This window comes from Jaculus jaculus, chromosome 1 (genome assembly GCF_020740685.1).
Source record: "Jaculus jaculus isolate mJacJac1 chromosome 1, mJacJac1.mat.Y.cur, whole genome shotgun sequence".
NCBI classification, from domain to species: domain Eukaryota; kingdom Metazoa; phylum Chordata; class Mammalia; order Rodentia; family Dipodidae; genus Jaculus; species Jaculus jaculus.
In genome coordinates this window covers 261517557-261545389 of record NC_059102.1, presented here as the reverse complement: position 1 = coordinate 261545389, position 27833 = coordinate 261517557, and the positions used below count along the sequence as shown (strand labels likewise).

General features: G+C 48.2%; 1 protein-coding gene across 5 annotated transcripts in view; it reads right to left on the bottom strand.

The window, feature by feature from the left end:
- The window catches only part of Pik3c2b (phosphatidylinositol-4-phosphate 3-kinase catalytic subunit type 2 beta), an 86329-nt gene extending 63082 nt beyond the window's left edge, over positions 1 to 23247 (bottom strand). Inside the window, exon 1 of one of the 5 annotated variants that reach the window (XM_045154919.1) lies at positions 23229 to 23247. The gene's annotated coding sequence lies outside the window, so the exon portion shown is untranslated. Of the gene's footprint in view, positions 1 to 20699; positions 20720 to 22260; positions 22308 to 22925; positions 23037 to 23136; positions 23156 to 23228 lie in introns of those variants that run through there. The other 4 variants (XM_045154910.1, XM_045154900.1, XM_045154904.1 and 1 more) reach the window with 4 other exon arrangements.
- Positions 23248 to 27833: the final 4586 nt, after the last annotated feature.

Below are 27833 nucleotides of genomic sequence, written 5' to 3'. Positions count from 1 at the left end.
AACAAAGCTTACATCTAAACGCTCTCCCTAGGCTTTTTGTCATCTTAGCTTTTCCTCCCTTCTCAGCCAAGTCATGAGAGAGTGGACAATACCTGTTCCGAACCTCCTTCCCATGTATTCTCACTCATTGCCATGTCTGCCAAAACGATCCGCAGCCCTGCCTGGGCTTCCCAGCTCAGGGACTTCCGTGTGCCCTGTCACTGCTGCAGCTGGCTCTCCAGACCATTCCCTCCTTCTACACCCTCTGACACTACTTCTTCCTTCCTTGTTCTCTACCTCCATCTTTGAGCTCCTTTTCCTCTGTGCACTCCAGGAACCCTGATGCTATTTCTCCTCCCTGCTCTCTGCAGTCTACGAGTACTCTTTTTATTTTATTTATTATTGCCTTGCTTTGTTTTGTGGTTTTGGAGGTAGAATCTCACTCTAGTCCAGCCTGACCTGGAATTCACCCTGCATTCTCAGGGCGGCCTTGAACTCACGGTGATCCTACCTCAGCCTCCTGAGTGCTGGGATTAAAGGCGTGTGCCACCACGCCCTGCTTTTGTTTTTTTTTTTTAATATTTTATTTTTATTTATTTGAAGGGGGTGATAAAAAAGCAGATAGAGAGAAAATGGGTGCATCAGGGCTTCCAGCTGCTGCAAACAAACTCCAGATGCATGTACCACCTTATGCATCTGGCTTAAGGGGGTCCTGGCGAGTTGAACCCAGGTCTTTTGGCTTTGCTGGCAAATGCCTTAATTACTAAGCCATCTCTCCAGCTCCTGCTCTTGTTTTCTATTCACACAACTCAAACTGATAATTTCAAAAATTGGTAACTCTCCTTCAAGTTCATGTGCCCACCCACCCGTACTTTATAGTCCAAATGGTCAAAAGCAAAACACCACCTTCTTTCCTCCCCTGTACCCCACTACTGACTCCCACACCCAGTGCCCACATGAAAAGCCCTACAGTCTTTCTGGAGTCCTCCCTCCTCTCACCCCAGCCCCAAAGCCTGTGGGCTTTACTAACTATTCCTTCCTTCTATCCTGTCACTGTCCTAACTTCAAGCCCTTATCTTCTCTCCCCTGGGCTAGTGTAATAGTCTCTTCACAGTCCTGCTTCCTAAAGATCCCTCACTCTCTTTTCAAAGCCTTCCTCAAGGAGCTGAGGACTCTTTCTACACCTTGGTGACTTGGTACTGCACTGCCTTCTCCCGGGCGTGGCCTTCCCAGTCCTATTTGCCCGCAGAACTCTCACTCACCCTTCTAGGACCTTGCTGGATGATCATGGTCTTCAGGAAAACCTCTCTGCTCCCAACTGCCACATATAGAAATCTCAAACATGGTTTTAAAGCATGTATTCAAAATTACATGTTGGGGCTGCAGAGATGGCTTAGCAGTTAAGCCGTTCGCCTAGAAAAACTTTATAAGTTGTGCTGGGGATTGTTTAACACGCTTTTGATCCCAGCACTCAGGGAGTAGAAGCAGGATCAGGATTGTAAGGCAGCATGAACGACATAAGGAGTCTTGAGGCCAACCTGGGCTGAATGAAGCACTGTTTCAAAAAGACCAGAAATAGGGCTTCTTCAGAGGTACTTCGGTTGCTAATGGTACTTGCTTGCAAAGCCTGCCAGCCCATGGTTTCATTCCATAGTACCCACATAAAGCCGGATACACAAAATGGTACACATGTCTGGAGTTCATTTGCAGCAGCATGAGGACTTGGCTGTACCCATTCTTATTCTCTTTCTCATATATAATTAACATTTTTTTAAAAGCCAAACAAACATTTTTTTTTTTTTAATGACATGTTGCATCCTTTAATCTCAAATTCCAAACTCACCTTATTCGTAACACTTTGTGCATCTGGCTTTACATAGGTACTGGGGAATCAAACTTGGGCCAGCAGACTTTGCAAGCAAGTGCCTTTAACCACTGAGCTATCTTCACAGCCCAAATCTTATTCTAAATTTATTTTGTTCATTTTTATTTATTTATTTGAGTGTGACAGAGAGAGAAAGAGACACAGAAAGAGAAAGAGAGAGAAGCCGAGCGAGAGAGAGAATGGGTGCGCCAGGGCTTCCACCCACTGCTAACAAACTCCAGACACGTGTGTCTCCTTGTGCATCTGGTTAACATGGGTCCTGGGGAATCGAGCCTCGAACCAGGGTCCTTAGGCTTCACAGGCAAGTACTTAACTGCTAAGCCATCTCTCCAGCCCCCAAATCTTATTCTATAATAGTCTTGATTTAGAAAAACGTAAAGGCAGAACTTTCTGGCAATGACATGGAAATGAACAACCAGGACACAGGCAATGTCCTTCCATAGGGTCCTTTCAACACAGAACAGGGTTTCAAATTTGGGGCTGGGTATGGCATCTATAAGCACTGTGGTGGTTTGATTCAGGTGTCCCCCATAAACTTAGGTGTTCTGAATGCTAGGTTCCCAGCTGATGGATATTTGGGAATTAATGCCTCCTGCAGGGAGTGTATTGTTGGGGGTGGGCTTATGGGCTTTATAGCCCGTTTCCCCATGCCAGTGTTTGGCACACCCTCCTGTTGCTGTTGTCCATCTTCTGTTGGCCAGGGGGTGATGTCCACCCTCTGCTCATGCCATCGTTTTCCCCTGCCATCGTGGAGCTTCCCCTCGAGCCTGTAAGCCAAATAAACCTCTTTTTCCCAGAAGCTGCTCTTGGTTGGGTGATTTCTACCAGCAATGCGAACCGGACTGCAATAAGCACATAGATGGGCAAGAAAACCACACAATGTGCTTTCTAGCTTTGAGATTATTATGATTTTTGAAAATGTTTTTGGTTTTTTGAGGTAGGGTCTTGGAGGTATGTAGTCTCAGGGTGTCCTTGAACTCATAGCAATCCTCCTACCTCTCCCATGTGCTGGTTAATGGTGCAAGTCACCATGCCAGCCCAACTCGGAGATTATGTGAATCAGACACACCTACTGATTTTCTGGAGTGAAACTTCTCTGAGATTCCAAAGTCACAGGAAAAAAGAAAAACCCAATTGTAATCCAAGCAGGCCTCAATCCTTAGGCTCTTCCCAGACTGGAATTCAGACGGAGGAAAGAACTACCCCTCACTAATGACCATGTCCTGGCTCTGCGCTAGGACACCGCTGGACTGCCAGCCCTGGAGGAGAGGAAGCCCAGCCTGCTGACAGACCTTGTGCCCAGAGCCACCCTGGCAGCTGCCCTTTCCAAAAAGGGTTAGCACTCAGCTCATCCAGATGCTGAGACTGGGACGAGGTAGGGGGACAGGGACAAAGGGAGCCACCTCAAAGTGACGTGAGGGCTCAGAAAGTAGCGGCCAAGCACAGGGGAGGTCAGAGGGAGAAAGGGGCACCAACCAGTCTTGAGACAGCCTAAGCTAGCTTCCTCTAAGAAACTGAGACCCACTTTTCTTGTAAAAAAAAAAAAAAAAAAAAAAAATTATTTGAGAGAGAGAGAGTGAGAGAGACAGAATCTGAATGGGTGCATCAGGGCCTTCAGACACTGCAAACAAACTCCAGGAGCATGTGCCACCTTGTACAATTGACTTACATGGGTCCTGGGGAATTGAACCTGGTTCCTTTGGCTTTGCAGGCAAATGCCTTAACCACTAAGCCATCTCCTCAGCCCTGAGACCGATTTCTCAAGGAGTACAGGGCAGAGTATTTTAATAACAAAGGTCCCACATTTCCTGCCTTCTCCTTTCCCAGCTCAGTTTCTTCTCAACCAGGCTCTGTTAGGTTGGCCCACTGGAAATTGGTCTAGTTTCTTAGTTCTCCAGGGTACTAGGATTCTGTAAAAGAATAAAAAAATAAGTAACAAATACAAAACAAAACACTGGGCTGGTTCTGTAGCTCAGGGGTACAGCACTTGGCTGGCTTACAGAAGGCCTTGTGTTCAATTTCCAACACTGGAGAGGGTAGAGGGAAGCAATTAGCCAGGAGGCCTGAGAAGAGAGGGAGCTGGGAGAGCCTGTGCCATTGCTCCTCTGTAGCCCTTTCAGGAAGAGGTCTCACTGAAGCCACATAAACGGCACCTCCTGGAGCAGTGCACCTTAGGGCCTCATCCGCAGTCTCCCCTTGTGTCCATCTCTTGGAGAGCAGATGGACAAGGTCTGAAAGGTCAGCTTCAGTGAGTTTCCTCTCTTGACCTGCATATACTAATTTGTGCTTTTTTCTGCTTAATCTTTTAAAGTAATAGGCTAAATACTTCAGCTGGGCTCTAACTCCAGGGCAGTCTATGTAAACACAATGCCCTTAGCACACCCACAGAATTTAACATTTACACAGCAGCACAGCCTAGTACATAGTCCACACTCCAATGCCTGTAACCGTCATCTGGGAAATTTTTCCAACACATAAATTCCTGGTTCCTCCCCTGAAGGCCCTGATTCAGTAGGGTAAGTGTTTTACCTCATGTGTTTCAAAAATCCCTTGGGTTAGTCAATGTGTAGATGTGTTGACGCCACAGATTGAGGGTTCAAAACTCTCAGAAAGACAATAACTGAGTAAAAAGAACTCCTCCGGGCTGCAGAGATGGCTTAGTGGTTAAGCGCTTGCCTGTGAAGCCTAAGGACCCCGGTTCGAGGCTTGGTTCCCCAGGTCCCACGTTAGCCAGATGCACAAGGGGGCGCATGCATCTGGAGTTCGTTTGCAGAGGCTGGAAGCCCTGGCGCGCCCATTCTCTCTCTCTCCCTCTACCTGTCTTTCTCTCTGTGTCTGTCGCTCTCAAATAAATAAATAAAAATAAAATTAAAAAAAAAAAGAACTCCTCCCCCACCAAAAAAAAAAAAAAAAAGCCAAGCAGTCAGCTGGTGATGGAAAAGGACATGTGTCCGGCTGAGCAGGCCTGTGTCAGGATCCCACAGCACCAGTCCACACAGCTGCCCACGGATGACTGGGGCTAGCGGGGAGACACGGGGGGGGGGGGGGGCCAGGGCAGAGCCACACAATGGTTCAGAGTCAGAGGGTAGGGAGAAAGCAGGCCTTGCATCCCAGGAGCCTGTGCCAGAGGGCGGCCGGAGGTGCCCGGCAGCCAGCTGGCAGAGAGGCTTCTTGCTATCTCACTGGAGCTGTCAACCCAGAGCTTGGAGAACCTAAGGGGCCATCCCCTTCCCACAGAACTAGATCCCAGCGGGTTCTGAGTGGCAGCATATACCAGGAGTATCTGGGTGGCTGTGGCACAAGCCCAGAGAACATTCAATCTAGCAAAGGTGACAGACACACATCAATAATTCAATATCCCCTAGAGGCGTACAGCAGGAAGGCTCTAGCTGTCCCAGCCTATCTTCCCAGGGTAAGAAAAATGGAATCTCAAGACACTGGAAATATGGGGAGTTTCAAGCTCCCAAGGCCATGGGCATTCCTACTTGTAGTTTTTGCTCAGGAAAGAGTTGCAGAAATGCCCTTGGTGCCTCCCCTCACGCTGACAGGCTCCAGGATAAGGATTCTGTTTGTTTGCTTTGAAACAGGATCTCATGAAGCTCAAAATGGCCTTGAACTCCTGCTTCCACCTCTGGGTGGAAGTACTAGGGAACAGGTGTTAAGTATGCCTCCATAAGGATTTAATCCCTTTGGCTTCTAGATTTTTCCCTCCAGAGAGGATTTATTTTATTATTTATTTATTTATATAATTTATTTTATTTATTATTTTTTGGTTTTTTGAGATAGGGTCTCACCCTAGCGCAGGCCAATCTGGAACTCACTATGCAGTCTCAGGGTGGCCTCGAACTCACAGCGATGCTCCTACTTCTGCCTCCCGAGTGCTGGGATTAAAAGCATGTGCTACTACATCCAGCTGTCCAGAGAGGATTTTTGCCTTTACACATCCCCCAGCATCACCTATACCCAAAATCCCACTCACCTTGCTATCATGAGCCCATGGCCCCCACTTCATGCTACATACTTGCAGCCCTCCTCCACCTGTCCCCCCTCCACCCAGCAAGAACAGGGGAACATCAACACTTCCGGTGTTCTGTACCAGGAATCCAACTCCTCCCACAGGAAGTTTGTCAAAAAGGTCAAATAGGCCTGCTCCCTGCCTGGTATGTCTCTACCCTGTTCCCTTCCTCACGCCCCCAGGCCTCATAAAGCTCTGTACGCCTCCTTCAGACCAGCCTGGTACTGAATGACATGTACCTACAAGGTCTTTCCTATATCTGGACTATGTTCCTTCTGTGTGGTGCTCAGTCAGCTTCAAATGTGAGCACACTGCATCTCCCTCTCCAGTGTCCTTTTAGCCAAGTTAAAGCAGCCCCACAGGGTTCACTGTTTCCTATTAGGATGCACTCTGCATCCCTCTATTTGCTCAGTGCACCCCAATCTCCACTTATTTGAAGCCAGAGCAGACAGCTTTGTAAGTGGCTTTCTGAGTCTTAGACAATCACAGGGACAGATGCTAAAGTCCAGGGGAGGTGAGGGCAGGTTGGCAGCCACTGCCAGCTTCAAGTGAAAGTCCAGGAGTTCTCTTTGCCAGCTCAGAAGCTACTTCTAAAATTTATTTATTTTTTAAATGTATTATTTATTTATTTATTTGAGAGAGAGAATGAGGCAGATAGAGAGAAGGGGAGAATGGGTGTGTCAAGGCCTCCAGCCACTGCAAATGAACTCCAGACATATGTGCACCCTTGTGCATCTGGCTTATGTGAGTCCTGGGGAATCTAACTGTGGTCCTTAAGCTTCACAGGCAAATGCCCTAGCTGCTAAGCCATTTCCCTAGCCCCTAAAGTTTATTTTTTGTTCACCTTTAATCCCAGCACTCAGGAGGCAGAGGCAGGAGGAAAACCATGAGTTCAAGACCAGCCTGATACTACATAGTGAATTCTAGATCAGCCTGGACTAGAAATCCTACCACAAAATAAACAAATAAGTAAATAAATAAAGTTCATTTTGTTCATACAGTCACATACATGGAACTCATGGAGGTCACAATTACCACAACACATCCTATAGAACCTCGGCTGAGGAGAAAGACAGACAGGAAAGCCAGGCATGGGGGTGCATGCCTTTCATCCCAGCACCCAGAAGTAGGAGGATCACCATGAGTTCTAGGTCACCCTGATGAGACTACATAGTGAATTCCAGGTTAGCCTAGGCTAGAGTGAGATTGTACCATGGAAAAAAAAAAAGGAGGTAAGACAGCTCAAGGCTCAGACATTCCTTCCTCCACAGCAGTAACACAGTCCAGGACCTGGAAGTCAGCCAAACGGAAACTTTGGCAAAGCGGAGAGAAAAGTCTTGGCATCGTGTGGATTCTAACCAAGGATTGCACTGGGAGTGGGCATAGTCTGACCTTAGAGGAGATGTGGGCCTGCTTTCTGCTCCCTCTCAACTCACCCCTTAGAGCCCCAACAATGAGCAGCCCAGGCCCTCGGAGGAGCATGGAAGTTCAAGGACTCCTCCCCACCTTCTGCATCCAGAGAAGCGTGGGGAAATGAGATGTGGGGAAGACAAGGCAAAGCCCAGGATGACCACCCCTGACCAATCATGGCCTCCAGCAGAAGGTACTCCTGAGCTCCACCCAATGTAACTTTCTTGTTACTTTTTTAATATTTTATTTATTTGTTTGAGAAAATGAGTGGGTCAGAGAGAAGAAGACAGAATGGATACGCCAGCTGGGTGTGGTGGCACACACCTTTAATCCCAGCACTAGGGAGACAGAGGTAGGAGGATCACTGTGAATTTGAGGTTTGAGGTTACCCTGAGACTATATAGTGAATTCCAGGTCAGCCTGGGCTAGAATGAGATCCTACGTCAGGAAAAAAAGAAAAAAAAAAAGAACCGGCGCGCCAGGGCCTCTAGCCAATGCAAACGAACTCCACACATGTGCACCACCTTGTGCATCTGGCTTACATGGGTCCTGGGGAATCCCGGGTCCTTTGGCTTTGCAGGCAAGCTCCTTGACTGCTAAGCCATCCCTCCAGCTCCCAGGGTAACTTTCACAGCACCCTAGCCCCAATTTAAAAACAAAAACAAAAACGCACAACCACATTTCCAAATACTGACACCAACACCAGAGAAATCATTGTCTCACTGAAGGTACTGTGCATACTGGGCAGTCCAGAGACTGAGCCACCTCTGGAGGTAGAACATGGGGATTGGGGAGAGGGGACACAGTGGCTCTATTCATCCCTTGCCTCCCTATCTGCCATCTTCCTCCTCATCTTACCTTCAACACTTGCAAACTGAGGCCTCCTGCAAGACTCAGATTGTCACCTGTTACCTCCAGTCTCCGGTCAGCTTCCTCGGCTCCTGCCCAGTGGAATCCAGTTCTCCTGGATTCCTGTGTGGGTGAGAAAAACTCCCAGAGGAGACCAGGCCATAAGCAAGCCACAGCTGCTCCCATCTAGCTAGGGCAACAGAGTGAAGTTAGAACAGACCACAGGGCCCTGCTTGGCCTGGGGACCGCCCCAGAGGGAAGAGTGAGAGGCAGAGCGGCATCTGTCTCTCGGTGCCACTGAGGGCACTGAGGCGAATCCGTCCCATGCTGACTGCACTAATCCACCAGCCCCTTGGTGAAGCAAGGAGAGAGTGCTGAAAAGTACACCATATTAGGACTTGACCCCAGACAAGGGGACGGAAGTGGATGTCAGAGCAACTGCAGGGACATGTACAGCTAAAGGACAGACTAATGCCAGCAAAGCCATCGTCTGGAGGGAGGACATCTTTGCTGGGGCCAACCCATTGTTTTTTAAGTAAAACTCTAATTCATTCAATTGTAACAATTCTTGAGTGTTTTCTGAGCAACTTTCTCAAGTATTTCCTTCCTTAATGAATTATATATTTTAAATATTTTTTAACTTATTTTATTAGAGAGAGAAAAAGAGGCAGTTAGAGAAAGACGGGGGGGGGGGGGGGAGAATGGGCATGCCAGGGCCTTGAGTCTCTGCAAACGAACTCCAAATGCATGTGCCACCTTATGCATCTGGTATACATGAGTCCTAGGGATTCAAAACAGGGTCCTTAGGCTTTGCAGGCATGTGCCTTAACTGTTAAGCCATCTCTCCAGCCATTTTTTAAAGAGCATTTTAAAAATTTTATTTGAGAGAAAGAGGCAAAGAGAGAGAGAATGGACATATACTAGGGCCTCCAGCAAACAAATTCTAGATGCACACACCACCTTGTACATCTCTGGCTTACATGGGTCCTAAGGAATCAAACCTGAGTCCTTTGGCTTTTCAGGGAAGCACCTTAACCACTAAACCATCTCTCCAGCACGAATTATGGTTTTTATTGTTTTGTTTTGTTTCAAAGCAGTTTCCCAGGAACTGGGGATTTGGTTCAATGGTTAAAGTCACTTGTTTATAAAGCTTACCAGTACAGGCTCAATTCCACCACCATCCATATAAAGCCAGATGGGCATTAGTTTGCAGTGCCAAGAGACCCTGACTCGCCCACATGCACCCCCCCACACACAAATAAATACTTTTTTTTTTTCTCCGAAGTAGGGTCTCACTCTAGCTCAGGCTGACCTGGAATTCACTATGGAGTCTTAGGGTGGCCTTGAACTCACAGCGATCCTCCTACCTCTGCCTCCTGAGTGTTGGGATTAAAGTCAAGGCTTGTGCCACCACGCCCAGCAATAAATCTCTCAAAAGTTTTCCAGTTGCAGGTGAAGGGAGTGAGGCCCTGATTTCACAAAAGTTGCTATGCAGTTGGGAAAGGCCCGTATACAAAACAGAGGAGCCGATGAGCCTCGGCTCCAGTTCTCTGTTCTCCCTCTACACCGTCACTGTAGAAGTGTGCCCGGGCCGAGAATGACCCTAGGGGTGGGACCCAGAATGATCAGGCCCTCAAAGAAGTGAAAGCCAACAGCCATCCCTGTACGGAGGTGCTATCTGTAGGAGTGTGGGAGCCAGTGAGCAGTGATCGGCTGTGTGGGTGGTGGGCAACCAGCAGCTGACTGCCACCTGCTTGGCTCTGAGAAGGGCCAAAAGAAGTCAAGCAGAAAAAAGCGGACGGCCAAGCCAGCCAGCCATGGGAACCAGCAGAGGCAGTGACCAGCCCCCATCCCAGCAAGAGGCCACAGCTCTTTTCTCTCCTTTTGGTAGGAAGCTCTGCACCACGTGTCCCCAGGCCCTGCTCACTGCCCTCCCTCTGCCCTCACAACATGCCCAATTCAGCAACAGAGCCATGTGATCAGATCACACAGCAGAATAGCTTCAATTAATGTAAACTCCAAGTCAAGACAGTCCCCTGATAGGTTAGTCACGCTCAGGTGCCCAAAGCTATAAACTGAGCATGCTGGTCAGGCTCTCCACGTCTTTCCCCTCCACACCTTTCCCATCCCACATAATTCGTATCTGCCCAATTCCATGCTCCACACCCGCATCCATATAGATCCTGTACTCCCCACACTGCCCAGAATGCCTACACCTCCACATCTTTCCCCATGCCCTATATTGCACTTCATTTTTCCATGCCACCCTTTCCATGCCCCTTAACCCCCCTATGTCGGCTACATCCCGTACACCTCTACCTTCCCCTCTCTACACACCCCAGCTCCCTCCCTCCCTCCCTCATCAGCTGCTCCTCTCCAAGGGAGCTCTCCTCTCCCCAGAAAGAAGAGGAAGCTGGTTTAGACCCCAAGAGGTCGCATTCATTAATGTCACTGGCAAAGAAGACTGAGAAAAGTAGATTGAACTATGGAGAAGATGGAAGATGGGTCCTCCTGGATCCAAGGACAACTCTAGCCCTGCCCAAGCAGGACGCTTCTTTCTCTGCATCCCAATAGGTCCACAGCCAGAGCACCCAGTGGGGGGGAGGAAGGAGAGTCCTCTGGCAGGCCCCAAGTGTGACTAGTTATTTCCTGAGTCAGGAAGGCATGGGGAAGCCACAGGGTCCCCACAGAAGAGGGTGAGAAAAGAAAGGAAACCAGCTTTCAAGTAACCCGCCCCCTTCGGTCAAAAAAAAAAATACAAACAGAATACCATCATCAGGCAGCTGATACTAATTTACACAGGGGTGTAGGAGGCCAAGGTGTGATCTTCACCAGGCCATTTGCATTTAAAGAGCAGAGCACAGGACAGAAGCGCCCACCCCACCAGGCCCTGGAAACCTCAGTAAGGAGTATGTTCCGTTCAGAGGCAGATCTCCAGCTTCCTGGGTCTCTTATTTCTGAGCCTGGAATCTCCAGCTTCTCTCTAGACCTCCTAGCGCATTGCCTGCCAGGAAGTTTGTTTCTTGGAGTCTCTGATCCCTCCAACTCTAGCCTCGGCTATCCTATTTTCTTTTCTTTTTCTTTCTTTTCGTTTGTTTAGTCTTGTTTTTGGAGGTAGGGTCTCACTCTAGCCCAGGCTGACCTGGACTTCACTCTGTAGTCTCAGGGTGGCCTCAAATTCACAGTGATCCTCCTATCTGCATCCCATGTGCTGGGATGAAAGGCATGCGCCACCACGCCCGGCTTTCATTCATGTATGTATGTATATGTGTATATATATGTGTATGTACACACACACACACTTTATTTCTTTGAGAGAGAGAGAAAGCAGCAGATGGAAAGAGAATGGGTGCACCAGGGCCTCTAGCCCTGCAAATGAACTCTAGATGCATGTAACACCTTGTGCATCTGGCTGGTCCTGGGAAATTAAACCTGGGTCCTTTGGCTTTGCAGGCAAGCACCTTAGCCGCTCCGCTAAGCCATCTCTCCAGTCCTTTTTTTTTTTTTTTTTTTTTTTTTATTTTTATTTCAGAGAGAGAAAAAGAGGCAGAAAGAGGAAAGAAGAGAAAGAGAATGGGCACACCAGGGCCTTCGGCGCTGCAAACGAACTCCAGATGTGTGCACCACCTTGTGCATCTGGCTTACATGAGTCTGGAGAATCGAACCTGGGTTCCTTAGCTTTGCAGGTAAGTGGATATCCTGCTCCTGCTGTGACTCACTCAAGGACACGGAATCAGGAAGATCAACACTGAACTTCACCCAGGCCAGCAGAGAAAGGAAACCTCAGGGCTGGAGAGATGGCTTAGCAGTTAAGGTGTTTGCCTACAAAGCCTAAGAACCCAGGTTTGATTCCCCAGGACCCACATTAGCCAGATGTACAAGGAAGGGGGTGCCCATTCTCTTTCTCTCACACCCTCTTTCTCGGTCAAATAAATAAATAATAAAATATTTAAAGAGAAAGGAAACCTCATTCAGGGTGTAGGGCTAAGAGTTTAAGAAATGAGATATTCTCTTGGGTGGTTCTCAGTGTCCCAGAACCCCTAAACTACCAGAGAAGGACACCCAGAGGAAGGCCCCACCTCCGAAATTGCCATCAGCCTGGGGAACACGCATTCAGAACACATGAGTTTGTGACAGACATGGGATTCAAATCCCCACACTCACTCGATAATGGTCTTGGGATCCAACAAACAAGAGCAACACCTTTGCCTTAGATAGTGTAGACGGCACTGTTTTCCATCTCTGCACAGAGAGGTCATGAAGATTTTCAAAGAAGAAAATGACTTTGGAGAGAGGATAGACTGTCAGCCAGTCTGGGTGCAGCTTTGTTGCCTGCCCTGCCACCTCTCTCAAAACCCAGCGGAGACAGCCCAAGTCTATACTCGGCAAGGGGGGGCACTCAGCAGAAGAGGGGCCTCCTTCATGGGGCCCTCATCCAGGGCCTCTCGGGGGAGAAACAAGTCAGAGTTGTTTCTCGGCAGAGATCAGCCAGCCCTGTTTGCAGCTAGGATTCAGCAGGAACTAGGTAAAATACTTTCACAACAAAATGCAAATGCCCTTGCAAAGTTCAGGCTGTGTCAGTGGCTCCAGGGACCTACCCTGGAGCCAGTGTAAAGACTGGCACTTCGCTTTGTTTTAGGGGAAAAGAAAGAGGAAGAAGGGAGACAGAAGAAGGTAGAAAAAGGGAGGCAGAAGCAGTGGGAGAAGGGAAGAAGGCAGAATATGACCCCACACAGAACTGGAAGGAAGGAAACAGACCTTTTATTTCCTCTGGTGTTTTGTGTTGGGTATTGTTGGATTTAATCCTCACACAGCTCTTAAATGTGGGTATTATGATCCTTATTTCACGGGTGAGAAAATCAGAAAACAGGAATGGGACTGAGGGATCTGCTCAAGGTCACACAACCTAGAAATGATAGAATCAAGGGCTAACTTGAAACTTGTCTGAACCCAATATTCACTGTCTTCCCCACCCACCTCGTCCTCACGCAGAAGCCTAGACTCATCATATTGGACCAAATGTTCACACGGATGTTGGCAATTGTTCGGGAACACCCCCCACACTCTCCTTCCACACCCCCAGAATACTTCATTTGCCCAAGATCAAAAAAGACCAAAGCTGCTGGGCATGGTGGCACATTCCTTTAATCTCAGTACTCAGGAGGCAGAGGAAGGAGTTCAAGGACAGCCTGAGACCACATAGTGAATTCCCAGTCAGCCTGGACTACAGTAAAGCCCTACCTTGAAAAACAAAACAAACAAACAAAAACCAAAGCCAGGTGTGATAGCACACACCTATGGAGGCAGGAGGATCAGGAGTTCAAGGCCAACCTAGGCTATGACTCAAAAGCCAAATCAGGGCTGAAGAGATGGCTTAGCGGTTAAGGCACCTTTCTGCAAAGCCTAAGGACCCAGGTTCGATTCCCCAGAACCCATGTAAGCCAGATGTACATGGTAACACGTATGTTTGTAGTTCTTTTGCAATGGCTGGAGGCCCTGGTGTGCCCAAGTCTCTCTCTGACTGGCTGCCCCCCACTTTCTCAAACAAATAAAATGTATATATTTTTTAAAAAAATGAGCCAGGCATGGTGGCACACGTCTTTAATCCCAGCACTCGGGAGTCAGAGGTAGGAGGATCACCGTGAGTTTGAGGCCACCCTGAGACTACAACCAGGTCACCCTGAACTAGAGTGAAACCCTACCTCGAAAAACAAACAAACAAAAAAAAATTCAAAAAAAATAAAATTTTTAAAAATACTAAGTACTCTAGGTTCAATATCCAGACTTCCCAAAGGTAAACAAACAGGCAGAGCTGCGTGTACTGATGAAGACTTTTAATTTCAGCATTTGGAGACTGGGTGAGGCAGGAGGATCAGGAGTTTAAGGCTAGCCTCAAAATTTAATTTGAAACTCGTATGAACCCAAAATTCACTGTCTTCCCCTACCCACCCGGTCCTCACACAGAAACTTAGGCTCAACATATTGGCCCAAATGTTCCCATGGATGTTAGCAACTGTTCAGGAACACTCCCACACACTCCCTCCACGCCCCAGGATACTTCATTTGCCCAAAATACTCAAAAAAGACCAAAGCCAGGTGGGGACCTACGTAGTAAGTCCATTTCAAGAAAAACTTATCTCAAACAAAGAACAAGAGAAAATATTTCTCCCCCCCCCCCTTTTTTTTTCAAAGTAGGGTCTCTCTCCAACCCAGGCTGACCTGGAACTTGGAATTCACTATGTAATCTCAGGGTTGCCTCAAACTCATGGTGATCCTTCTACCTCTGCCTCCTGAGTGCTGGGATTAAAGGTAGGCCTGGTTTTACCTTTTTTATTTTTTATTTTTGAAATTTTCACTTATTTATTTGACAGAGAAAGAGGAGGAGAGAGCGAGCGAGCACAAGAGAGAGAATGGGTACACCAGGGCCGCCAGCCATTGTAAACGAACTCCAGACGCATGTACCCCCTTGTGAATCTGGTTAACGTGGGTCCTGGGGAATCGAACCTGGGTCCTTTGGCTTTGCAGGCAAATGCCTTAACCACTAAGCCATCCCTCCAGTCCTACTCCCCTTCTTGAAGAGGTACTCAAGATGCTTTATATGGAGCCCCAGGAAGTTCCCTGCATGCCCCCATCCAAAAAGTTTTATGTTTCCTACAGCATTTTTTTTTTAATATTTTTATTTATTTATTTATTTGAGAGCGACAGAGAGAGAAAGACAGGTAGAGGGAGAGAGAGAGAATGGGCACGCCAGGGCTTCCAGCCTCTGCAACCGAACTCCAGACGCGTGCGCCCCCTTGTGCATCTGGCTAACGTGGGACCTGGGGAACCGAGCCTCGAACCGTGGTCCTTAGGCTTCACAGGCAAGCGCTTAACCACTAAGCCATCTCTCCAGCCCAGCATTTTTATGTAGGATTACATGCATACTAGTGACCAGACAACAATTTTTATTCATGTAGGAACTTAAAAGCTACAAAGCATTTTCATAGACATTATTAGCCCACTAATTTTTTTTGTGTGTGTGACAGGGTCTCATGATGTCACCTAGGTTGGCCTGGGACTTGCTATGCTGCTGAAGCTGACCTCAAACCTCCAGTGATCCTCCTGCCTCAGCCTCCCGAATGCTGGGATTACAGGCGTGCACCGCCACATCTAGCTTGGGCATGTATCTTTTGCAAGCACGTGCTTTTAACCACTGAACCATCTCCCCAGCCCTGGGCATGTGTCTTAATCTTACTAAATCTGTCTCTCTCTTCTTTAAAAGGGGAAGAGACAATTTCATCACTATCTATAGCATCCATTTCCTTAGAGGTTGGGGAGGGGGGTGGGGTGGTTATGATTCTCAGAATACTACAAATGGATAGGCTCCAGCGTAGCCTTTTTCTGTTGTGTGCTCTGGCCTTTCTGTCTCCTCTTTCTCTCTCCTAACTTTAAAAAAAAAAAACAAAAACTACTTTTAGGACTGGAAAGATGGCTTAGCAGTTACAGTGTTTGCCTACAAAACCAAAGTCCCCAGGTTCAATACCCCAGGACCCACATAAACCGGATGCAGAAGGTGGCGCATGGTCTGGAGTTCGTTTGCAGCAGCTAGAGATCTTGGTATGCCCATTCTCATTCATTTTCTCTCTCTCTCTCTCTCTGATAAATAAATAAAAATAATTTTTTTCAATTATTTTAATAAATTATAACTGTATCCATTTATTATCTTTTTTTCTTAATATAAAAGATGACAGCCAGGCATGGTGGCTCATGCCTTTAATCTCAACAGTTGGGAGACAGAGGTAGGAGGATCACTGTGAGTTCGAGGCCATCTTGAGACTACATAGTGAACTCCAGGTTAGCCTGAGATAGAGTGAGACCCTATGTCGAAAAACAAACAAACAAAAAAGGATAGCCTAGTGGAAAAAAATGTTCAGTTTACAGTATATTCATATATTAAAGTTCCCAATAAAAATTATAAAAATAAAATTTAAAGCTGGGGCGTAGTGGTGCACACCTTTAATCCCAGCACTCGGGAGACAGAGGTAGGAGGATTGCCATGAGTTCGAGGCCACTCTGAGACTACATAGTGAATTCCAGGTCAGCCTGGGCCAGAGTGAGACCCTACCTCGAAAAACCAAAATAAATAAATAAATAATAAAATTTAGAGTCAGGCATAGTGGCACACACCTTTAATCCCAGCACTTGGGAGGCAAAGGGAGGAGGATGAATTCTAGGACAGTCTGAGCTAGAGGGAGACCCTTCCTAGAAAAAAAAAAAAAAAAATTAAATCTCTACCAGAGCCAGGCCTGGTGGCGCACACCTTTAATCCCAGGAGACACAGGTAGGAGGATCGCCAGGAGTTCAAGGCCACCCTGAGACTACCAGGACAGCCTGAGCTAGAGTGAGACCCTACCTTGAAAAACCAAAGGCATAAAACTCTCCATCGGATGCAATGGCTCATGTCCATAATTCCAATACTGAGGAGTCTTAGATAGGAGGATCACCATGAGTTTTAGGCCAATCTGGGCTAAATGGGAGACCCTGTCTCAAAACAAAACAAAACAAAAAACAAAAAGGATCTGAGTGTGGGATGGTGCTTAGTCTCTATGACAGGGGTGGCCTAGGACAGGGCAATGTTGGAGAAGTGAGTGCCAGAGTGTATACAGTTAAAGTGAAAGGATCTATTTCCAAAGAGGCAAAGGACCTCTGGCTTCCCTCTGAAATACAATACACTCCTTGAGGCTTCCTACAGGGGGTTCTCAAGAGAGGAAGGAACACATGGCTAGTGTCTTCAGTCTACTTAACCAGGGTGGGTATCTGGATTAAGTGCCTTTTCCCACGTGTGGAGGGGAGACTTTCCCAACAAGAAAGCTGCTGACTTGGTTGGCACAGGACCTGAAAGAGCGGAAGGGCAGGTTCTGTCATGATCTCTGGAGCCAGCCTCAAGTTCTAACAACTCTGTGACCTTGAGACCCATTTATCAAGGTCATCTCAAGCTCCTTCCCATTTCTAACACTTTATATCATCATACAAGAATCATCTTTCGATGATGGAGAGATGGCTTAGCAGTTAAGCGCTTGCCTGTGAAGCCTAAAGACCCCAGTTTGAGGCTCGTTTCCCCAGGACCCACATTAGCCAGATGCACAAGGGGGCGCACGTGTCTGGAGTTCGTTTGCAGTGGCTGGAGGCCCCGGAGTGCCCATTCTCTCTCTCTCTCTCTCTCTGCTACTCTCAAATAAATAAAAATTTAAAAAAAGAATCATATCTCTCATGCTTTCTTTTTATAAAACAAACACTAGCCAGGCACGTGTCTTTAATCCCAAAATTTGGGAGGCACAGGTAGGAGGATCACTTTGAGTTCAAGGCTAGCCTGAGACTACATAGTGAATTGCAGGTCAGCCTGGGCTAAAGTAAGACCCTACCTTGAAAAACAAAAACACCAAATAGAGCTGAAGAGATAGCATAGTGGTTAAGGCACTCAACTACAAAGTCCAAAGACTGATGTTTGACTCTCCACGTCCCCCATAAGCCAGATGTACAACATGACACAAACGCGCAAGGTCACACATGTGCACAAGGTGGCACATGTATCTGGAGTTCGACTTCAGTGGCTGGAGGCCCTAACGCACCAATTCTCTCACTCTCATTAAAACAAAAAAAAAACTGGGCTGGAGAGATGGCTTAGCGGTTAAGCACTTGCCTGTGAAGCCTAAGGATACTGGTTCAAGGCTCGACTCCCCAGGACTCACGTTAGCCAGATGCACAAGGGGGCGCACGCGTCTGGACTTCATTTGTAGAGGCTGGAAGCCCTGGCGCGCCCATTCTCTCTCACTCTCTCTATCTGCCTCTTCCTCTCTCTGTCACTCTCAAATAAATTAAAATAACAACAAAAAAAACTACCAAATAAAGCCAATATTAAAATATTAAAGCCGGGTAGCACACGCCTTTAATCCCAGACTTTGGGAAGCAGAGGTAGGAGAAGTGCTGTGAGTTTAAGGCCACCTTGAGACTATGTAGTGAATTCCAGGTCAGCCTGAGCTACAGTGAGACCCTACCTTGAAAAACCGGGAAAAAAATTATATATAAACAAAAAAGTCTGGGCATGGTGGTACACACCTTTAATCCCAGCACTCAGGAGGCAGAGGTAGGAGGACTGCTGTAAATTTGAGGCCACCCTGAGACTACATAGTGAATGCCAGGTCAGCCTGAGCTAGAGTGAAACCCTACCTTGAAAAAAAAAAAAGTGCCTTAATTTTCCCTACAGCTCCCTAAGTCATGAATCTACTACCAGAGTTGCTCAGGAGGTGGCCAAATAATTGATTATCCCACTTTTTCTCCCATGAAAAGCAGAGATACAAATGAGGGGAAGGCGGGCAAGGGAGGAGCCCCAGGAATTCTCATGAATGTGCCACCACTCCCAAACAACTGGGAATGAAGAAGGGACCTTGCTGCACTGAGGCTGGCCCCTGTCCTTGAGAAGTTTATTATCTCAGGTAAGTTCCAGTCTGGTGACATCTCTTGGACATTCAAAGAAACCACAACAGAACCAGGCAGCTCTGCTGCCATTTTCTGCTCCTAAGACTCAATATCTCCAGTAATGGTGTTGAGGTACAAGCATCGGTGTGCAATGAGGTCGCCTGATTCACCTGTCCTTCACTAGCTGGCTGACAGAGTTAGCAATTAGATTATTTGCCCAGTCAGCATTATTCTGTCTACAGGCAATAGCTAGCCTATACAAATCCCTACAAATATTAAGCAGTCTTTTTTTTTCCCCTCTCAGTTTCCATCTGTCAAACTCTATTTAAAGAGAAATACCCAAGGAAAAACTACATTTGTATTATTACATCACTCTTCCCTTAGCTAAAACGGCTCTAGAACATTCCCTACTCTACATCCTCCTTAACTTACTCCATCCACACCCTGACTATTTGCTCTTACAATGGATGCTTTAACATCTATAGAGTATTTTGCACATTTTCTGGGTGCTTTAAAATTTTTATTTAGCCAGGCGTGGTGGTGCAAGCCTTTAATCCCAGCACGCAGGAGGCAGAGGTAGGAGGATCACTGTGAGTTTGAGGCCACCCTGAGACTACAGAGTGAATTCCAGGTCAGCCTGGACTAGAGTGAAACTCTACCTCGAAAAAACAATAATAATAATTATTATTATTATTATTTTATTTATAAATCGGGCATGGTGGAGCACACCTTTAACCCGAGCTCTCAGAAGGCAGAGGTAGGCGGATCACTGTGAGTTCGAGGCCACCTCCGAGACTACATAGTGAATTCCAGGTCAGCCTGGGCTACAGTGAGACCCTACCTCAAAAAAAGGGGGGGGGGCTGGAGATGGCTTAGCAGTTAAAACCTTTGCCTACACGGATTAAGGACCCCGGTTCAATTCCCCAGTACCCACATAAGCCAGATGCACAAGAGGATGCATACATCTAGAGTTTGCTTGCAGTGGCTGAAGGCCCTGGCAGCCCACTCTCTCTCTCTCCTCTCAAATAAAATATATTAAAATTTTTAATTAATTTGGTTATTAGGTGGGCGGGTGTGCATGGGGGAGGGGCACGTGCATGCCATAGGTTCCAGTTTTTTTTTTTTTTTTGGCTTTTCGAGGTAGGGTCTCACTCTGGCTCAGGCTGACCTGGAATTCACTATGTAGTCTCAGGGTGGCCTTGAACTCATGGTGATCCTCCTACCTCTGCCTCCCGAGTGCTGGGATTAAAGGCGTGCGCCACCACACCCGGCTGGTTCCAGTTTTTATGCAGGGACTGAGGATCCAACTCCGGTAACTCAGCACTCTATCCACTGAACAATCTCCCCAGCACTTTCTGAATGCTCTTGCATACAGAATTTCATTCTCTTCACAGTAAAGACTATACTTCTTTTTCTTTTTCTTTTTTTTAAAGTAGGGTCTCACTCTAGCCCAGGCTGACCTGGAATTCACTATGTTGTCTCAGGGTGGCCTCAAACTCATGGTGATCCGCCTACCTCTGCCTCCCATGTGCTGGGATTAAAAGCATGTGCCACCACACCCAGCCTGTATTTCATCTGTAAAACAATCCTATAAGCCACAAATACCTCCCTTGAATTTTATAAGTATGCAAATGAAATCAAGTTCACAAATTGTCCTTGATCACACATCCAGGAAGCAAGTCACACCAGGACTCAAAACTGCCTTGTGACACTATTATCTCTACCATCCCTCATAGATCCTGTCTAGGATGAAGAACCACAGACAGGAGACACCTGTAAAATGCTGGGGTGGGGCACCATAGGGGGAACCAAAGGCCCACAAGGGTGTGGAATGTCTGTTAGAACACAATTAGGTCATGGCAAAACTGGCATTCCTAAAAAAAAAAAAAAAAAAAAGGCATTCCAGACTCCCGGGCAACACCAAAGGAGCACCCCAGAAAAACAGCTTAGGGGCCCTGAAAATCTAGCCTTCCCTCACCCATGCTTTCAGTAGAGAGGAAAACGGACAGGCTGCATTGAGGCTAGGACTGAAGCTTGACTGGACTGACACATTGCATGCACCCCAGCAGTGAACTCCCAGCCGTAGAAAGCAAACCTCAGGCTCACCCAAAAGCCAAAGGAGAGGCAGCCGCAGCCTGAGTCCAGGGCCCCCGGCTCACAGCCACTGTCTCCTCAGATGTTGGCTGCCACACAGGGCTATAAAATGTGCCTCGCCTTAATTTTTCCATGGATGCGGCCCCGAATGGGACTGCCAGGCACTGGAGGAGCCTCGGTTCCAAGGGCTCACTGCCTCTGCGCTCTGGGATGTGCAGCTGCTGCAGAAGGGGGGTGCTGACTATCTGGTGGGAGTCAGAGTTGACACTCCTGGGCCATTTCTCTTCTGAGTAAGTTTTCATTCAGGCGGGATTCAGAGCTGGAATTCAGTACAAATTGTTTACATTTGCTTGGCCATAGCCCAGAAAAGCAGGTAGTCTGGAGACAGGAGTGGCGGCAGTATTGGCCCATTTCTAGTAGCCTGGGTAGCTGTGTGCTAGAGAATCTCTTGGGGCCTGCAAGGACCTGCCAGTCCAGGTCACAGAATTTCCTAACCATGTTGAATAAAAATATTAGGACAACCAGAGACAATAGGACTTCCACCCAAGGCATGACTGGCCCAGGCTGGGGCAAGGAAGCCACAAAGACCGCCGACAAAGACAGAAGATGGGGGGACAGAAGGTTAGCTTAAAGGGGCAAGAGCAATGGCAAATTCCACACGCACGCGCGCGCGCGCGCACACACACACACACACACACACACACACTGCAGCCTCGAGTCAACTAGGGTGTACGCACTGGCTAACCTCATAAATTTTAGTAACCGCTTTCCACAACCCAGCCCAAGCCCCTGGGCTCTCCACCCCACCCCAGCTCAGCTCAGCAGCCTTGCCTGTGACTGACACACACACACACACACACACACACACACACACACACCACCACCACCACCACCACCACCCCCACCTCGCCAACACTAAAGCCACAGATGTCTAGAGCTAAAAAATGAGGGACATGGATGAGCCAGGAGAGCAGCATGCTCCGCTGAAGGACAGAGGGCTGGGGCCTGAGGGTCTCTGATCCTTTTCTAAGATTTAGGGTGCTTTTTTTTTTTTCTTTCCCTGCAGTATCCTCCTAAGGCCAATTCTCCCCTTTGCTTGGGTAAAGCATATGCATCTAGGTGCCCAGGCTGAAAGCTGACTTTTCGCCCACCCCGCTGCACGAGGAAGGCGCTGCCCCCGTCACCCCCACTCGGGGACAGGTTTTTTTGTTGTGGTTTTAATTTCTCCTCGTGAACAAACTAATAAAGCAGCGAAGCCCAGACAGAGAGGCCGGCTGGCTGCGATCGCGTGCGGCTGCGGCCAGGAAGACGAGGAGGAGGAGGAGGAGGGTTCTGAGAGCAGGGGGTGGGTGGGGGTGCCGGGCCTGCGGGGCCCGCGGGATGGGGGCGAGCAACCTGCCGAGCGCCGGGCTGCAGCGGGGCTCCCCGCCCGCCCGCCTCCGCGCTGCCTTTGTTGCCCCTGGCTGTTGCCATGTTGAAACGAGCAGCCCCCGCCCCCAGCCGAGACCCCGCCGCGAGCCGCCCCCCCCCACCGCAGCCCCTCCACCGTCCCGGGGGTCGCGCGTATCCCGACCTGAGCTGAGCTGAGCTCGCCGCACCCCGCGACGGGTCGTGGGCTCGCTGCGCGCCGCGGCTCCGGGCGTCCCTCGCGGCGGCCGCGCCTCCGCCGGCTCCCGGGTCGCTCGGAGCGAGGCTCAGGGGGCGGGGGCGCCGCCTCCTCCTCCTCCCCCGGGGTCGGGGCTTTTCGGCGGGGCACCGTCGGGGGCGGGGTGCCGGCAGCGGGAGCGAGCTCGGCGTCAGGCAGCCGCGGCCGAGACAATAGCGGGAGCGGCGGAGCGGAGGGGAGAAGCCATCTCCCGGACGGCCGGCGCACTGCACGGCCACGGCGGCGGAGGCGGAGGAGGAGGAGGACGCGCGGCCGCCGGGGCCCGGGGTGCAGCCGAATCGCCAGCCGCGAGCCCGAGGGCGGGGCGGCGGGAACCCCGGCACCCTGCCCCTCCTCCCGTCCGCCCCCCCCTCCCTCTCCCGGCGCCGGGCGTCGGGGACAGAAGCGCCCCGAGCCGGCGCTCTCGCGACCCGGGCTGGGCCGAGGGGTTCGGTAGATGATCCTCTCGCTTTCCCCCGCTGGAACCCCTGGACCTACACGGCGGCGAGAGACTCCACCCGGGGGGACCACCAATGATCGATGGGAGGATCTCACCTTGTAATTATGCTAGCGACGTCCGGAAGAACACCTACCTTTGAGGGAGGAGGTGCAGGTGAGGGAGGTTGTCTCTGCACCTTACCTGCTCAGTCTCCTTTTACTGTTTGCCCGGGAGGGTCTTGTCACCTGAAGGCGTTGGGAAGCAAAGGCTCCTCCAACCCAATTAAGGTGCCAACACACACACACACACACACACACACACACACACAACTTTGTTACGAGATGTGCTGAATTTTGACTAGGTACCTTTCTTTGAACACAGATCTCATTCGTTTTCCTAAAGGCTCCACATTTGCATTTGGTTTGCATCGTCTCTACCATCTCACATATCAAAGCACCTTTCCTCGGGTGGATCTGGTTCTCTCCCGCTGCCTTCCTTGCTTCCTTCTTTCTTGCCTGTCTCACTGTAGACTGTAAAGACGAAGCCCTGGTCCCCGGCCTTCCTCCTCTGTTCTCGGTCAAGTGTTAAGGATCTCGAGCCATATAATTCCACTCCCCAGTTAAGGCTCCCATGGAAACAGCTGCTAGGCTTCTCATGCCTTGTCTCAGCTATTTAAGATGCTGCCATTCTAGTCTGTCATGATCTCACTAGAGCATTTTGTTTTATTCTATTCTTTTTTTTTTCCCCCTGACAGGATCTCATTATAGCCCAGGCTGACCTGGAACTCACTCTGTAGTCTCAGGCTGGCCTCGAACTCATGGTGATCCTCCTACCTCAGTCTCCTGAGTACCTGAATTAATGGCATGCTCCACCACTCCTGGCTAGAGCAATTTTAAAAAATATTTTTATTTATTTGAAAGAGAGAAAAAAAAAAGCAGAGAGAGAGAGAGAGAGAATGAGGGTGCCTGGGCCTCCAGTCGCTATATGCACCTCCTTGTGCATCTGGCTTACCTAGGTCCTTTGGCTTTGCAGGTAAGTGCCGCTAAGTCAGCCCCTAGAACATTTTTTAAAAAGAAAAAAAAAATCACAAAAGCTTTTATAAAATATATGTATGAGCCTCCCCCCCCCCAGCACACACTTTTCTTTTAATTGATATGAAACTGCAACAAACCAAAGCAGTTCTCTAGGAGACAATGAAAGGTCACCCTAGACTGGAAAATGTCTAGAACTCAAAAAGAAAACTATCAATTGAGAAGAGAATTTGAACAACTACAGGAAGGCCTAGGTAGAGGAGGAGAAAGCAATATAAAAAGTGAATTCAGCTGGACGTGATGGCTCACACCTTTAATCCCAACACTTGGGAAGTTGAGGTAGAAGGATCACCATGAGGTCATCCTGAGGCTACAGAGTGACTTCCAGGTCAGCCTGAGCTAGAGCAAGACCTTACCTTGGGAAGGTAGGGAGGGAAGGAGGAGAAAGAAAAGTGAATTCACAGCTTAGTTTAAGGAGGGGCACACACCTGCAAACCCAGCATGTGGGAGGCTGAGGTAGGAGGATCTTGAATTTGAGACCAGCTCTGTTACATAAGAAGACGTCTCAAAAAAAAAAAAAAATCACAATTTTTGGGACATCTTTGGCCTTACAAAAAATGAAATTGGAAGGCTGGAGAGGTGGTTTAGTGGTTAAGCTCTTGCCTGTGAAGCCTGAGGACCCTGGTTCATTCGAGGCTCAGTCCCCAGGACCCACTTTAGCCAGATGCACAAGGGGAGTGCATGCAGCTGGAGTTCTTTTGCAGGGCAGGAGGCCCTGGGATGCCCAGATGTCTGTCTCTCTGCCTCTTTCTCTCTCAAATAAATAAAATGAACTTGGGGCAAGAGAACTTGGTGAGTTGGCTTCAAACCTGAGTTAAGTCCCCAGTACTCACGTAAAAGCCAGGCATTAGGGCAGGCATCTATAATCCCAGCCCTGGGAGTTGGGGTGGAGAAAGGAAGATTCCCTCGGGGTGGCTGGCTATCGCCAATAGCAGAGTTGGTGAGCTCCAGGCTCAGTGAGAGACCTTACCTCAGTAAGGGAGAGACATTGAGGAAGACCCCTGACACGGCCTCTGCACACATGTGCTGGAGCTACAGGTGTGAGCCACCGTGACTGGCCTGGTTTTCATTTGAAGTGCAGAAAGAAACAAGAGCATATGTTGAGAGGTCAGAATGTAAACTGTGCTGGAGAAGATGAAATGAGATGCCGTTGAAGCAAATGGGAGTGGAATTGCCCAGAGTGACCTTGAGAGGAAAGATGTACCAGCAGACATGTTGGTAGATTAGTAAATCTAGAGCTGAAGCCTTGGATCCCTGGTTGCCATTTGATAGTCTCTAAGCAAGTTGTGGAGAGAAGGGGGGTCAAGACCGCATTGAGGGGTGGAGAGATGGCTCAGCAGTTAAAGGTAATTGCCTGGGTTCGATTCCCCAATACCCACATAAAGCCAGATGCACAAAGTGGCACGTGCATTTGGAATTCATTTGCATTGGCAGGAGGCCCTGACATGCCCATTCTCATTTTTTCTCTCTCTCTGTCAAATAATAAATAAATAAAATATATATTTAAAAGACACTATTAAAAAGCCGGGCATAGCCGGGCATGGTGGCACATTCCTCTAATCCCAGCACTCAGGAGGCAGAGGTGGGAGGATCACTGAGAGTTTGAGGCACCCTGAGACTACATGATGAATTTCAGGTCAGCCTGGGCTAGAGCAAGGCCCTACCTTGGGGGGAAAAAAAATGTTATTGAGAATTTAAGGAAAATGGTTAAGGTTAAAGAGACACCCAAAAGGAATTAGAAGAACTGGGGGGTCTAGCTCAGTGTGAACAAGGCTCTGGGATCAATGTCCCTCAAAGAGAGAAGTGGGAATGATTGCAGCAGCTGCGAATTCACTGGAATTAGCTGACTTGAGAGTATGTGTAGTGGCGTTGGCTGTTCCATCATGGCATGAGCACAATCTGTTTTCCTCATTTTATTCTGTAGGATTTGGAAGCCCAGTATAGAACTTTGGGTCAAAGCTGGAGGCTTGCAGGATAGGTACAGTGGAAGGATTAAAGAAGACAGAAGAGCCGGCATGGTGGTGCACGCCTTTAAAGATCCCTGTTCAAGGCCAGCCTGAGATCACATAGTGAATTCCTGGTCAGCCTGGATTAGGGTGAGACCCTACCTTGAAAAACAGGAGGAGGAGACAGAAAACAAAAGCAGAGGTGCCCCAAGAAGAAGTGAAGCTGAGAACAAGCTATGAACCCTGAAGGAATAAAGGGGTGTCACTGTCTTTACTGTTATTCCCTAGCCAGTCATTTCTCCAGCACACACACCTGCTTCCCTTGCTGAAAATCAACTGTACTGGCGAGCCCTAGAATTCTGACTTTAGTGGTTTTTGTTTTGGTTTTTGTTTTTTCAAGGCAAGGTCTCACTGGAAACTCACTCTGTAGGCTAGGCTGGTCTCAAACCAAAAGCCATCCTACCTCAGCCTTCCAAATACTGGGATTAAAGGTGTGTGCCACCACACCTAGGTTGTTTGTTTGTTTGTTCCTTTATTTATTTATTTATTTTGGTTTTTTGAAGTAGAGTCTCACTCTAGCCCAGGCTGACCTGGAATTCACTATTGTAGTCTCAGGATGGCCTCAAATTCACAGCAATCCTCCTATCTCTGCCTCCGAGTGCCAGGATTAAAGGCATGTACCACCACACCCGCCTATTTTTATTTATTTATTTGAGATATTTGATTTAACTCAGGTTTGAAGCCATCTCACCAGTTTTCTTGCCCCAATTTCATTTCATTTTATTTTATTTTTTGTTTATTTACTTGAGAGAGAAAGAGACAGAGATAATGGGCACACTGGGGCATCCAGCCATTGTAAATGAACTCCAGATGCATGTACCATCTTGTGTATCTGGCTTATGTGGGTACTGGGGAATCAAACCTGGGTCCTTTGGCTTTGTAGGCAAGCACCTTTGCCACTAAGCCATCTCTCAAGCTCCTTGTTTTGCTTTTTGAGATTGGATTTCATATAGCCAAGACTGGCTTTAAACTGATCCTTCTGCCTCAGCTTCCTGAGTGCTGAGGTGACAGGGGTGAACCACCATGCCAGGCTCTGGCTCGACATTTTAGTTTTTAAACTTCTGTGTTCATAAAGCCAACAATAGTGCCTGGTACATAGCACGTGCTTAATAAAATTTGTCAAATGTGTGTGCTGTAGTGGTGCACACCTTTAAACCCAGCACTCCAGAAACTGAGGTAGGAATATTGCTATGAGTTCATAGCCAGCCTGACACTACATAGTGAATACCGGGCCAGCCTGGGCTAGAGTGAGACCCTACCTCAAAAACAAAACAAAATTTAGCAAACACATGAGCAGATGTTACCCTATAATTCTCTTTGTATTTGTGTGTGTGTGCATATACACCTGTGGAGGCCAGAGGTCAATGTCAGGTGTCTTACTCAGTCATCCTCCATCTTGAATCACGGTCTCTCACTAACCCTCAGCTCACTGATTTAGTTAGCTAGCCATTGAGCCCCAAGGATTCCATCTCCATGCCCTCCCCCACCAGTAGTGGAAACCACCATGCCTAGCATTTTTTAAGACTCCAGAGCCTCTCGCTTGCATGCTGTGGTGGTTTGAATAGAATAGATGACCCCCAGTATATTCATTTGCTTGTTTGTAGTTGTAGTTTGGCTGGAGGCACTGTCACTGGGTGATCTTAAATTGTGGTGATAGGTTTCTGATTTCAATCTAAAGATATGCAAAGGGGGGCTGGAGAGATGGCTTAGCGGTTAAGTGCTTGCCTGTGAAGCCTAAGGACCCCGGTTCGAGGCTCGGTTCCCCAGGTCCCACGTTAGCCAGATGCACAAGGGGGCGCATGCGTCTGGTGTTCGTTTGCAGAGGCTGGAAGCCCTGGCGCGTCCACTTTCTCTCTCTCTCCCTCTATCTGTCTTTCTCTCTCTGTCTGTCGCTCTCAAATAAATAAATAAATAAAAATAAAAAATCTTAAAAAAAAAAAAGAAAAAAAAATAAATAAAGATATG